Raw genomic sequence first — 12,992 nt, 5'->3', positions numbered from 1 at the left:
TACTTGTGGTCCCAGTTACATGGGAGGCTGAGGCAGGAGGATTACTTGAGCCCAGAAGGTAAGTCTGTACTGAGCCATGTTTTCACCACTGCACTCCAGCCTGGGCAACAGAGCAAGACCTTGTCTAAACAAAAAATAAATAAGAAGAGCATGGACTTTATTATTCAAATACTTTACCACTTATTAGTCATGAATTGGGCAAGTTGCTAATGTCTCCAAGCTGCAGTAAATCCACTGCATAAGATACTTGTGTGAATTAATGAAATCACAAATTATGAAATTATTTTTATAATTAATGAAATTATTATTATTCATTTAAATAATGAAATTATTTAAAGCATTTGGTACAGTGCCTGGTACCTGGGTGGCATTCAAAATTACTAGTTATTGGTGTTAGTTTTATTTTCACTTGTGAATAAACTGGAGCTTAGCTATATTCAAGATTACCAAGCTTTTAAGTTGGACTCGAACCCATTCACAAAGTTCTATGATTGCTTAATTCTAAAGGTAATCTGAATAGCACAGAACAGGATAAGATGATTATCTTGAGATTCTTTCCACTTCATTATAATTATCTGATTTTAAAAGATGTCTTAGCCTTACAAAGAATTGTTAGGATTCCTCTAAATGAGGGTTTCGTTTGCAAAACTCGATCTACCACCAACTTGTCATAGCCAGACCTATTACATAAAACAAAACAGACGTGGAGGAAATCGCTTCCTGATTTAGGTGAGTAAAGCTGGTGAAAAGTCTCTTGAGGCATTTTCTATCTCAGTATATTTTATTTTTTTAGAAGAATTTTGTTTTTCCATTAAGAAGACAACTGTCAGGTGAAAAGGCCCAGAAATCTGGTAGGGCTGTGTGTGGATCAGTCACATCCGTGAAGCCCTGAAATTGTTTGATCTATCTGATACCAAGTGTCTGCATGCTTGGCAGAATCAGGATAAATGACTCCTTTTTTCTTCTGTTCCTGCACATTTGGCATAATACAATCATAGACAGTGAATAATAGTCCAATTCAGCTCTCGGTTTCTGCATTGATTTCCCCGGAGAAATACAATAAGCTCGTTCTTTGGTTGGCTCCTGATTTTGATTGACAGAAAAAATAACAGCAGAAAGATTACATTTTGCCAGCATCCTAAATTTTGAAGAACATAAACCATACTTAAATTACTGCTAACCTGTCTAACGTTCCTATTTTTTAAATGAACCTCCTGAAGGGAAACATTCTCTTTGTCCTCAGGAAAGGAGTTAAAGGTCAACAGACTTTGTTGTAAAGTTTCTAGAAGCTGTTCATAGAAAACTTGATGCAAATACTGTATCTTGTGCCCAGAGAAAAGCACATATTTTGAGAGTCCAGTTTATTGTCCCTTCTCAAGGTGGAGTAGGCTAGAAGTGTGGCTTACATGTGTGGACTTTGAAATAAAGTTGCCTGGCTCTAATCTGTCTGATCTTGGGTAACTTACTAAACCCCTATGCCTCAGTTTTCCTCACTGGTAAAATGGGATCATTATTACCTACCTCATTGGATTTATAGCATGAATGAAAAAAGTTAAAACAATAAAAATGCTTAGCACTGTGCCTGGGCAGAAAGTGTATGCTCTGTAAATGTTGATTGTTATCCTTCTTAACATGTGTTGTTAGTAATATCACTATTAGTATGTGTGTGTATATATATATATATGGCCATGGAAAATTTTTGTCCAATAAAATCTCAGATGTACAGAGCTGCTCTGGTAGAAGTGGAGCAGAGAACATATAAAAATGTAAATATAAAACTCAATTCCCCTTTTCTACATTGCTATAAATACTATCTGACCTCACTCCTCCTCAGCTGCCCCCGAAGATTGTTCCAGGGAACCCCAGGACTCCCCCCATCCCCACTGCTGTGATGGGTCCTGGGTCTCTCACTGTCCAAACACTCCTGTTCAGAATGGTCCTGAGTCATGGAGACTGCTCTGGCAGGTGTTGCTTTAACTTTTTTTTTTTTTTGCCACTTAGTGTTGAAGGGAAAAGAAAGCCACCTTGTTCAGAAGTGTTCTTCCACCTTTGCTTTATCCTTCATTGTCTCTTCTCTAAAGCTGAGGATCTCTGTCATTTTGGCCACTCTTTCTTTGAGCATGGTTTAGGGTTATCCTTGTTCTAGTCCTTATCCCGGGCAAACTATAGTTTCTCAGTGTGTGTTGTAAGATTTGAATTCTATAACACCTGGTTTTTGAACTTCAGTCTCTATTACAGTCACTTGAGGAGCTAACTAAAAGCTCTGCTTCTTGGGTCCCTCCACAGAGATATTCTGATTTGGTGAGTTTGAGGTAGAGCCAGGGAAGCTATGTTAACAAATTCCAGAGTCCCAAGTTTAGTAGCAGCTGTGGTATTTACTGAATGTGAGACCTTGGAGAAGTCATTACCTGCCCAAGGTTCTGTTGCCCACCTTGAGAAAAGAATAATACCTTAAAGTAGCTGATCTCTGAGAAGCCTTTCCAGGTCCAAAATTCTAAGATTTCACCATTCTAGCTGTGGTCTGGGCTGCATGGAGCAAAGTGAGATCCTCACCTGTCTTGTTCTGGATGTCATTCCTGTGTTAATATAACCCAAGATCCCACTGAATTTCATGGCAGCCATATCTCTGTAGTGAGTCACAGTGAACATAACAGTTGATGTAAATCTTTTTAGACATACTGTTGCCTGGTAATAACCTACTTCCTATTTTCATGTAGCTTTTGGCCTCCATGCAGAGTAAATAAAAGAAAGCAGGTACACCTTATGAGTGCTTAATGCTCAAAGGCATGAAAGAATCCCACAGTTTACTAGATTGTAACATCACGGGGGGAAATAAGGGCACGTCTTCTTCCTTCTCCCTTTTCTAGCTCCCCTAGTAAGTGGCCAGTGGACATCTGTCTTTTCTGATTTAGCATAAACCCATTTTATGCCCCCTTCATTAGGACAGTGTTTGCCAAAATGTATCCCATGATAGGCTTTTTCCTTAAACTATCCCCTAAAACCAGTTCCCTGGCAAATAATACATTTAAGAATCACACTATCATCCCATTATCCTTTAGGATATTCCAAGTGCAAATAGGCATATTAGAGGCTCTGAGAAATCCTATAGACAAAAAACTATTTGACTACTATTTAGCCCTCCATTTTCCAAACTTACCTGACCATGGAATCTCTTCTTTTACTGCCTATTTATATTATTCAGTGGAAACCATTCTGATTTAACACTGATTTGGAGGCTCCTATTTGGGGCTGCCCATCCTTTGCCCCAAAAGAAAGCAGAAAGATTAGGCTGGGATCCTAGAGGAAGGGGCCTACAGAATTCCTAAACTAACTCTCTCTTAGAAGGATTTGTTTGCAATAGTGTACAGCCATTGCAATCTGCCAAAAAGCTGCTGGTTGTGAACAGTGAAAGAATGGGATTTGCCCCCTGTAAAGTGTGTATAATCTGTCTGTGAAATTTCATACACCCTTGGAAAAAGGGAGATGGTTTTCTACAGCCAATTTTGTACTTTCTTATAGCCATATATGGTACAAGATAGAGAAATTGCCTGACCAAGTAAAGCAAAAGTTTTCTCCTGAGGATTTTGAACAAATAAGTTCAAGAGAGAGAAAGGATGTGTTTCGAGGGTGACATGGCTTCAAGAACTGCAAGATAAAGAATAGGAATGTCTTGTATTTTTAAAGGTATCTTCCTTCAGATACCAGCAAATGATCTGTCTCCTCATCCATCTGAGTGGGAGGATTTAAAAAATCTGTATAGAATACTTTTGATGTAAAGGGCGTGTGTGAGAGAGAGAGGGTGAGATTTTAAGAATTTATTCTCTTTTTAAGGTGTTATCACAAGGTCAAACATAAGCCCAGCTGCATATGAATATTTCCAGAGAGTTAACCTTTGCTTAGCTTTACCAATTCTTTATAACATTAAGTGGGATTTGAGAACATACCTTGTAAAACTGTTTAGAGAAAATGTAGTGATAACTACTTTGGAAAGGGATAATTCTTTTGTAAAAGAAAACTGGTTTTTAGCTACCAGCAGAGAAATGAATTACCTCATTACCCATGGTTTCACTTGGTTTTATCCAAAATAAGCCACTGAAGAAAAAGGATTACCTTGTCATATATTAAAAAGAAACACAACTGTAATTGTTCCAGCTGTCGAGGGCCTCTTCTCCTTCCTCTGGGGTGAAAAAGTCACGGAGGAAAACTGGGAAATGTGTGGTTCATCCAGAACAGAGAAGGGTTCTGTCTATTACTATTAAGATAATGTGCTCCTACATTCTGCATATTTATTTTTTATCAAACTGCCACAAGATACTGGAGTATTCATACATGACATTTTAAGTGACCCAGTATAGCAAAATCTCTACCATACGTAGAAGAAAAAACATTAAAAGCATCACCAAGGTTTCTAGTCATTGAGTTCAGTTAGTTTTAGAGTGAACTGACATGGTTAGTCAAGAGGGGGACAAGTCAGGAGCACCTGATTTTAATTTTGAGTCCCATGGAGAGATCTGGTATAGATAATAGTTTTTGTTTGTTTATTGATTTTTCCAACCACCATTTCAGGGGACCTAATAGGGCTTCAGGCATTTTTGGAAGTAAGCTAAGTCAGGTGCAGCTACTAACCACAATGCAGGATCACAAGTGTCAGGGACACTTATTTTTTAAATAGTAGGGATTCCAATGCGTGGGAGGTGGTATTTGTCATGGTTTTGATTTGCTTTCCCTAATAATTAGTGATATTTGATGTCTTTCCATGTTTTTATTGGCCATTTGCATATCTTCTTTTGAGAAATATTCAAGTTTTTGCCCATTTTAAAATAAGGTTATTTGTTTTTGTTGAGATGCAAGAGTTCTTTACATACTTGGATGTCAGTCACTTACCAGATACACGATTTATAAATATCTCATCCCATCCTGTAGGTTGCCTTTTTACCGTACTGATAGTGTCCTTTAATGCACAGAAGTTTTTAATCTCCATGAATCAAACTATTTTTTCTTTGTTGCCTGTGCTTTTGGTGTCATATCCAGTAAATTATTGCTAAATCCAAAGTCATGAGCCATTTGCCCTGTGTTTTCCTTTAGGAGTTTTATAGTTTTAGCTTTTATGTTTAGGTCTTAGATCCATTGTGAGTTAATTTTTGCATATGGTATAAGGTAAGAATCCAGGCCAGCCATGGTCGCTCTGGCCTGTAATCCCAGCACTTTGGGAGGCCTAGGTGGGTGGATCACAAGGTTAGGAGTTCGAGACCAGCCTGGCCAACAGGGTGAAACCTCATCTTTACTAAAAATACAAAAATTAGCTGGGCATGGTGGTGGTGCACACCTATAATCCCACTACTTGGGAGGCTGAGGCAGGAGAATTGCTTGAACCCAGAAGGTGGAGGTTGCAATGAGCTAAGATTGTGCCACTGCACTCTAGCCTGGGCAACAGAGTAAGACTCCATCTCCAAAATAAAAAAGAATCCAACTTTGGGTTTTTTCCATGAGAATATCTGGTTTTTGCACCAACAATTATTTAAAAGACCATTCTTTCCCCTATTGAATAGTTGTGGAACTTTTACCAAAAATTATCTGACCATATATGCAAAGGTTTATTTCTGATCTATCTAGTCCAGTCCACTGGTCCATATGTCTGTCTTTATGATAGTACCACACTTCTTTTTATTATTATTACTTTAGCTTTGTAGTAGGTTTTGAAATCAGAAAGTATGAGGCCTCCAACTTTGTTCTTTTTCGAGGTAGTTTTGATTGTTTGGGTCCCTTGAGATTCCAGTGAATTTTAGGATAGATTTTTCTATTTCTGGGGGAAAAAAAGTCACTAGAATTTGATAGGGATTGCATTAACAAAACAACCTTTAAAAAACATTTGATTATATAGATCCTCATCCTTATTCCAGCTTGAACTTTCTAGAAGCCTATGGAATTGCAGACACAATAAGATCCTTGGAGCATGTGGATCCAAAGCCCAGCTCCCTTTCCCTCCGTGCCCTCTCACTTTCCTGTCTCCATTCCTTGTTTGTCCTCATACTCCACTTTCCTTCTTTATTTCTCTCTGTACCTCCAGGGTTACTCTCCAAGAAGGAGCTGGAGAGAAGACTGTGTTTAAGCTGTTTCCTTAGTATTAGACATTGACACAGCAGTGCTGCTGAGAAGGCTCTTCCAGCCAGGCTCCAAGAACCCTGCAGAACCTCTAAGTGGATTGAGACAGGTTCACCTGCCCCTCCATGGTCTGGTGGCTACCAGGTTGTCAAGAACTGAGGAGGGGACCCTGAAAACAATCTCTAGCTCATGTGGCTGGACTTAAAAAAAAAAACTTATTTCAATTATACTAACCAATTTGAATACTCAAGATTGACACCTTGACAAATTATAGGAAATTGCAAACATTTTCCCACACCCAATTATCAGACCTGTTCTCCTGACTTGGAGAGATGATTTAGGCCAGAAACCTCCCCAGGGCAGATTTTTAAAATCACAGTAGCAGTGACAGGAGCTGGGATCAACAGGACACTCTCCCTGAGTGCCTGTTGGCACCAGGACCAGACCACCAACGTCTCCTTAACTGAAAAACTGGGGACAGGAGAGACCTGGGGCCAGTGTCTGCCCTCACTGAAGGAGAGAGGAAGAAATGCTTTATTTATCTGCTTTAAACAGTGTTTTCATTTAGAAAGCATTTTGGTTCCTGTAAGAGAAGGTTAAGGCTGGTTGCCAGAAAAACCAAACCAAACTTTTTCCCTCCCCACCGGAGGCTTAATGCTTTCTTTAAACTCCAAGAAAAAAAAAATTCCTTTTCTTCAAAGGCATCCTGTCTGCAGTGTTTCAAATGAGACTTTTCCTTCTTGCATTGGTTTGTCAGTTGGTGGTGGGCCAACCTTGTAAGCTGGTCTTTTAGAACTGAGATGTTCCAACTGCAGGACACAACCCACTAGTGGGCCATAAGACCTGTTTAAGGGCCAGGCGCGGTGGTGCACACCTGTAATCCCAGCACTTTGGGAGGCCAAGGCAGGCAGATCACCTGAAGTCAGGAGTTCCAGACCAGCCTGGCCAACGTGGTGAAACCCCGTGCCACTAAAAATATAAAAATTAGCTGGGCATGGTAATGAGCACCTGTAATCCCAGCTACTTGGGAGGTTGAGGCAGGAGAATTGCCTGAATCCAGGAGGTGGAGATTGCAGTGAGCTGAGATCGTGCCACTGCACTCCAGCCTGGGTGACAAGAGTGAAAGTCTGTCTCAAAGTAAAATAGCCAGGTGTGGTGGCATCTGTCTGTGGTTCAGCAGTGAACTGAGATCGCACCAGTGTACTCCAGCCTGGGCAACAAAGCAAGATTACATCTAAAATAATAATAATAATAATTAAGGCATGGCGGCTCACGCCTGTAATCCCAGCACTTTGGAAGGCCTAGGCAGATGGACCATGAGGTCAGGAGATCAAGACCAGCTTGGCTAAGATGTGAAACCCCTTCTCTGCTAAATACACAAAAATTTAGCTGCATGTGGTGGCATGTGCCCGTAATCCCAGCTACTGGGGAGGCTGAGGCAGAGAATTGCTTAAACCCAGGAGGTGGAGGTTGTAGTAAGCCAAGACTGCGCCACTGCACTTCAGCCTGGACAACAGAGTGCGACTCCGTCCCAAACAAAAACAAAAAAAGGACTCGTTTAAGGGCTCTGCAGTCAGCATTTTAGAACAGACTAGGGTAGCATGTATCAGAGTTTATTATATATAGTAAAAGTATATCTTGATATTTTTCAGTTTAACATGTGGATAAGTGGCTGTTAATTGAATGGCAATATATCATTCTTGCCATGTTTTTACTATGTGGTCAAAAATTGTCACAGCTACTATTTTAAAATTATCTTTGGCTCAACAAGGTCTGGTCATGTTGCCAGAACTGGCAAAATATCACATGCTAGACAAATATATATAAATAAATAAAGCTCTAAAAACCATTTCAGGTTCATTTTGAACCTAATCCTCATTTGAGCCTTCTGGTTTGATTTGTATTTGGTTGATTACATTTCTCCAAAGAACAGATTTAATATGAGTATATCTTGATTTAATGTAACAGTGTTTATCCCACTTTAGTCTTTCACAAAACTTCCGCATGATTTTTGCCAAATCTGTGAGCCGCTTGTGTTTTTTATTTCATATTTTCCTTAAACTAGCTCAAATTTTTAAATCTTCATTTAATATCCATGGAACTGTTAATTTATATATGGCCACTTATAATTTTATCATATATTTCTAATATATCTATTAAGCAATAAAATAAATATATGACTTTTAAAATATAAAAATATTCACGTGCCATCTGAAACAACCTCATCTACTTCTGGCCCACCTAGTATCGTTTGGGGGATACAGACGTTCAAAATGTTCCTTTATGCTTTCGTTTTCCCCACTTAGGTTTCTTTGCTTTAACAAAGTTTCATATACTTGAGGAAAATAACAAGAGCTATTAGTTATCAGGGAGAGAAGTGCATTTCATTTTGAAGAACTCGTCCCACCTTCCTTCCCCCAAACTGATTTTCATAGGATACTAGCAATAAATTCACAAGCAGCCTATCTAAGGTTGACCATACCTTGACCCAGCCAGTTTTCTCCATCAAGATTGGACATCACCCAGCCTCAGAGAGCCTCTCAGAGACTTGCCCGGATTTGAATAGAAACAAAGCTATAAGAACACTAGAGAAATAGCTCCTGCTCTTTCTAACAAATGGGGCAACTGAAGCCAAGAGAAGCAAAATGGCATACCTAAGATCATGCCATGAGCTGAGAACAAAGTCTGAGGTCCAGCCTACTCACCCACACCTCCCCTTTCTTTAACTTACTATCTGAGAAGCCTGGTGAGCTTCATGCTTGGAGTCATAGGACCCAAGGGTTAGAAATGGACAAAGAAGGCCAGGCGCGGTGGCTCACACCTGTAATCCCAGCACTTTAGGAGGCTCAGGTGGGTGGATCCCTTGAGCTCAGGAGTTCGAGACCAGCCTGAGCAACATGGTGAAACCACAGCTCTATAAAAAAAAAAAAAAAAAAAAAAACACACACACACATACACAAAAATTGGCTGTATGTTGGTGGCACTCGTCTGTAATCCCAGTTACTCAGGAAGCTGAAGCTGGAGAATCAATCACTTGTGCCCAGGAAGTAGAGGTTATAGTGAGCCAAGATAAACCCCTGCAACAGAGTGACTCCATTTCAAAAAAAAAAAAAGAAAAGAAAAAGAAATGGACAAGAGAGGAACAGGCCTCTAATAACCACTCATCCAAGCTCTGAGGTCACTGGTGTGATAGCCTAAGAATGATAGAAATGTATCAAGTTACTTTGTATAAGACCACTCATGACGTGACGTCTCCTTTACTACATAGGGGACTTCTGGCTGTGACATGAGTATAGAATGTTGATGGCCTGGTCCTGAGATGCCCTAGTGCCCTCTATCTAGCCCCACTCAAGACTTCTGCTCTAGAACCCAAATTCAGAGTCATACCCAAGTACTACCTTTTATAACTATAATGAGTAGCCCCCATGACTTAATAACCAGGGGAGCGCAGACTAAATACCACATAGACATTCTGATTCTCTGTGTTTTAATCTGAATTTTTTCCTGAGTTTAGGCTGAAGAGTTTTAATAAAATCCTAAAGACTCATCACAAATCCTACATCTCTGTAGCCTTAAATGTGACTTGTAAATGTCAAAAATACTGACCAGTAATTCAGAAGCCATTTACTAAGTATCTTTATGCTCCAGCAGGCTTTAGGACACAAAGATGAGTTAGGGAGGGGAGTCTCTGTCCTGGAGGAAATCCCGGACCAGGGGAATAACAAACTGACCTAAAGTAGAACAAGGATCACTTCCTCCAGGAAGCTTTCCCAGACTCTTCAGGGAGAATTAGTGGGGCCTACTAATCCTCTGGTTCTCGTGGCACCTCATAGAGCCCTGACCACTTTTGACTCTGTGTTCGTGGTTTGTTTTGAGGTCCATTGCACCCTAAGACAGTGAGTTCCTAGGGGGCAGGAGCTTTATTCAACTCTGTGTTCCCAGAGCATTGTATAAAGTAGCTGGCCCTCCAAAATCAGTTTATGGAAGAGGTTATGGGCAGAATCCAAGCGAGTATCCAGTAGGGGAAAATGCTGCGTGATATAAACTAGGGCTGAAGGTCTCAGATGGCCATTTCACCAAGACAAGCCAGGTATCTGTTTTCTTCTGGGTGAGTTATTAGCTACTTATTTGATTAATTTCTAGCTATGATTTTTAGTATTAAAAACAAACAATCAAACAAACATAGAAATGTATAGAAATGGTAGTAGAGACATCCATTTCTGAGCAAGCCTCAGAGTACTTCCAAGCAACAAGGTCACATTAATCCATGCACACATGGGGACTATGCCTAAAACTTCTTGAGGAAAGAGGAACATACCTTTGAACATGATCTGGTAGTTCCTATAAGAACAGTGTTGCAACCTGCCCCCCAATGTCCCTTCCTTTTCTTTAGCACTAATCTTTAACAAATAATATTATTTATTTAATTAAATTTATTATCTGTTCCTTCTTGCTGAAATGTAAACTCCATGAAGGCAGAGATTTCTGTCTGTTTTGTCATAGATGGATCCCAAGTACCTAAAACAGTATCTGACACATATTAGGAGCTCAAATGAATGAATAGATATGAATGAATATATTGAATGAATGAATGAATGAAAACTTTATGTGTGCCCCATATCTGAGTTCAGGTAAAGGGAAAGGCAGTTTTCCTAAGAGGAGTGGTACTTGGGATTGGTGAGTTCACTATTATTTCAGCCAGAGAGCCATCCTCTGTGATGTAGGCTGCCTCCTTTCAAATGGCAGGGTTAGTTTGTACTCCACCATGGATGTCATGAACATACATAAGGTAGTAGAAAGGGCAGTTCCTAAAAGTGCTCTGTTGTTTAAGTGGCTGTTTAGGTGTATTCTTCATCAAAGACGGTATCTGTGATATCATGTCAGGAGACCTGAGTTCAAATCCCAGATCTCTGCATTTCTAGCTGTGTAATTTAGGATCATTTTTTGCCCTACCTAAGTCTCAGTTTCCTCACTCTTAAAATAGAGGCAGGAACCCCCTTTTCACAACGTGCTGAGTACTGAGCCTCCTGACACCCAGCAGACCGCCGATGGGGAGCATCAAGCCTATAGCAACCCTCCACCAGCCCAGCAGTGTGGGTGGGTTCTATGAGCCTGATTCCAAGCCAGTCTCTGGCTCTCCCCAGGAAAAGAGCCAACAACGCCCCTTGAGTTTTGTTAGGGAGGATTGTGAGGCACCCTCCCTCCAAACCCAAATCCCCAGTAAGTCAGGAAGATATATGTGTTTTAAAACATTGGGAGGTCTGCTTTGGATCACCCTGGAGCTGTGGCTTCCCCGAGCAGCTGAGAGTGAAAGGAGGCAGTTCCTCTACTGTGCAGCTCTCACAGCGCGGTGCTCACGCCCCACACGGGGGCTGCCTTCACTTGGCTTCAGCGGCCGTTGACTTTTAAATCATAAAAAGCCGCTCTATATACAGTTTATTCTGTTGCTAGAAGGCAGTGGAACATAGGTATTAAAGAAAAAAAAAAAGGCAGAAGCAGCAGCCGTTAATCCCGCCAGGCTTCTGGGCACTGGAGTAGTTGTAGATGACAAAAGTTAATTAGAAACATGAGCAGTTTAACCGAAAACACTTGTGACAATTGGAAGGGCAGCCTCTCCGGCTGGAGGATTTTTCCTAGGGACTCATTGTGGGAGAAAGTGGCTGCTGCTAGGTAAGTCATGTCATTGTGACTTTTCAGATGCAGAGGTGCGTTTTGGGGGGCTGAAGGGGTGTATCCTCTCTGCCGTGCACACTGGGCATGGGGTGTGGGTGGGCGCGGGCGCGGGGCCCAGTGGAGATGTGCCTTGCCTGGCACTTTCTCTCCAACAGTTGCCCTTGCTTGGGAGATAGGCTGCATCATCCCGAGCACTGACTGAAGAAAAAGTGTGCTGCACTTTCCATTTCTGTGACATTGGCCGCCTTGGTGACTAGCCGAACTCTTAGTTTGGAGCCTACCCTCACTAGAACAATTCTGACTCTAGTTTGGAAATATTTTGAGGCTTTTCTGAGAAAAGCGTCTGGCCAGGGAAACACTCGCTGAGCGCCAAGGGGAAGCCTTGACTTTGAGATAACCTGTGTGTTTTCTTGCCCACAGTGAAGCCATGTGCATAGATTACACTCTTAAGCAGAAAAAAAAAAAAAAAAGGAAAAAAACCTTTTGATTTTGTTTTTAAGTGTCCAACCTGAATCATGTTTTCAACTCTTTTTTTTTTTTTTTTTTTTCCTCGAGACAGAGTTTCACTCTTTTTGCCCAGACTGGACTGCAGTGGCATGATCTCAGCTCACTGCACCCTCCGCCTCCCGGGTTCAGGCACTTCCCCTGCCTCAGCCTCCTGAATAGCTGAGACTACAAGTATACACCATCATGCCCAGCTAATTTTTATATTTTTAGTAGAGACTGGGTTTCACCATGTTGGCCAGGCTGGTCTTGAACTCCTGACCTCAGGTAATCGGCCACCTCAGCCTTCCAAAGTGCTGAGATTACAGGTGTTAGCTACCGTGCCCAGCCATTTGCAACTTTTTATAAGTGCCAGCATAGGAAAAACTTACAAGCTTTAACAGGTTTTAACAACTTTTGTGTGTAATTATTCTTTTTTAAAGATTCTGCATGGTTTCTCCTCCTTTTCTATTTTTGTAAATGTTGTATTTTAATGTCTCTGCTACATCGTTTGCTTAAAGTTGGATAATTCTTGATTCTTTCCCATAGTGGAGAAATGGGCTATGGGATGAATAATTCAAAGCGGTAGGTATATCCTACTCTTTCCTGAACTGGCTATATTATTGCCATGGGTATCTGTTCAGATCTGTTAAGATCAGCATGCGTTTGCATGGCACATGCCACCAAAAGTGATGGGGTCAGGGGTATGTGAACTGTGCAGGATGGAAAGCAGG

General features: G+C 41.0%; 1 protein-coding gene across 3 annotated transcripts in view; it reads left to right on the top strand.

The window, feature by feature from the left end:
* Nucleotides 1-12,992, top strand: part of NAV2 (neuron navigator 2) — a 769,613-nt gene that overhangs the window by 562,725 nt on the left and 193,896 nt on the right. The gene's annotated exons all lie outside the window — the stretch shown is intronic.

This window comes from Aotus nancymaae, unplaced genomic scaffold, assembly GCF_030222135.1.
Source record: "Aotus nancymaae isolate 86718 unplaced genomic scaffold, 86718_ANA_hifiasm-v0.15.2.pri h1tg000059l, whole genome shotgun sequence".
Classification (NCBI taxonomy): domain Eukaryota; kingdom Metazoa; phylum Chordata; class Mammalia; order Primates; family Aotidae; genus Aotus; species Aotus nancymaae.
This window is presented reverse-complemented; position numbering and strand designations above follow the sequence as displayed.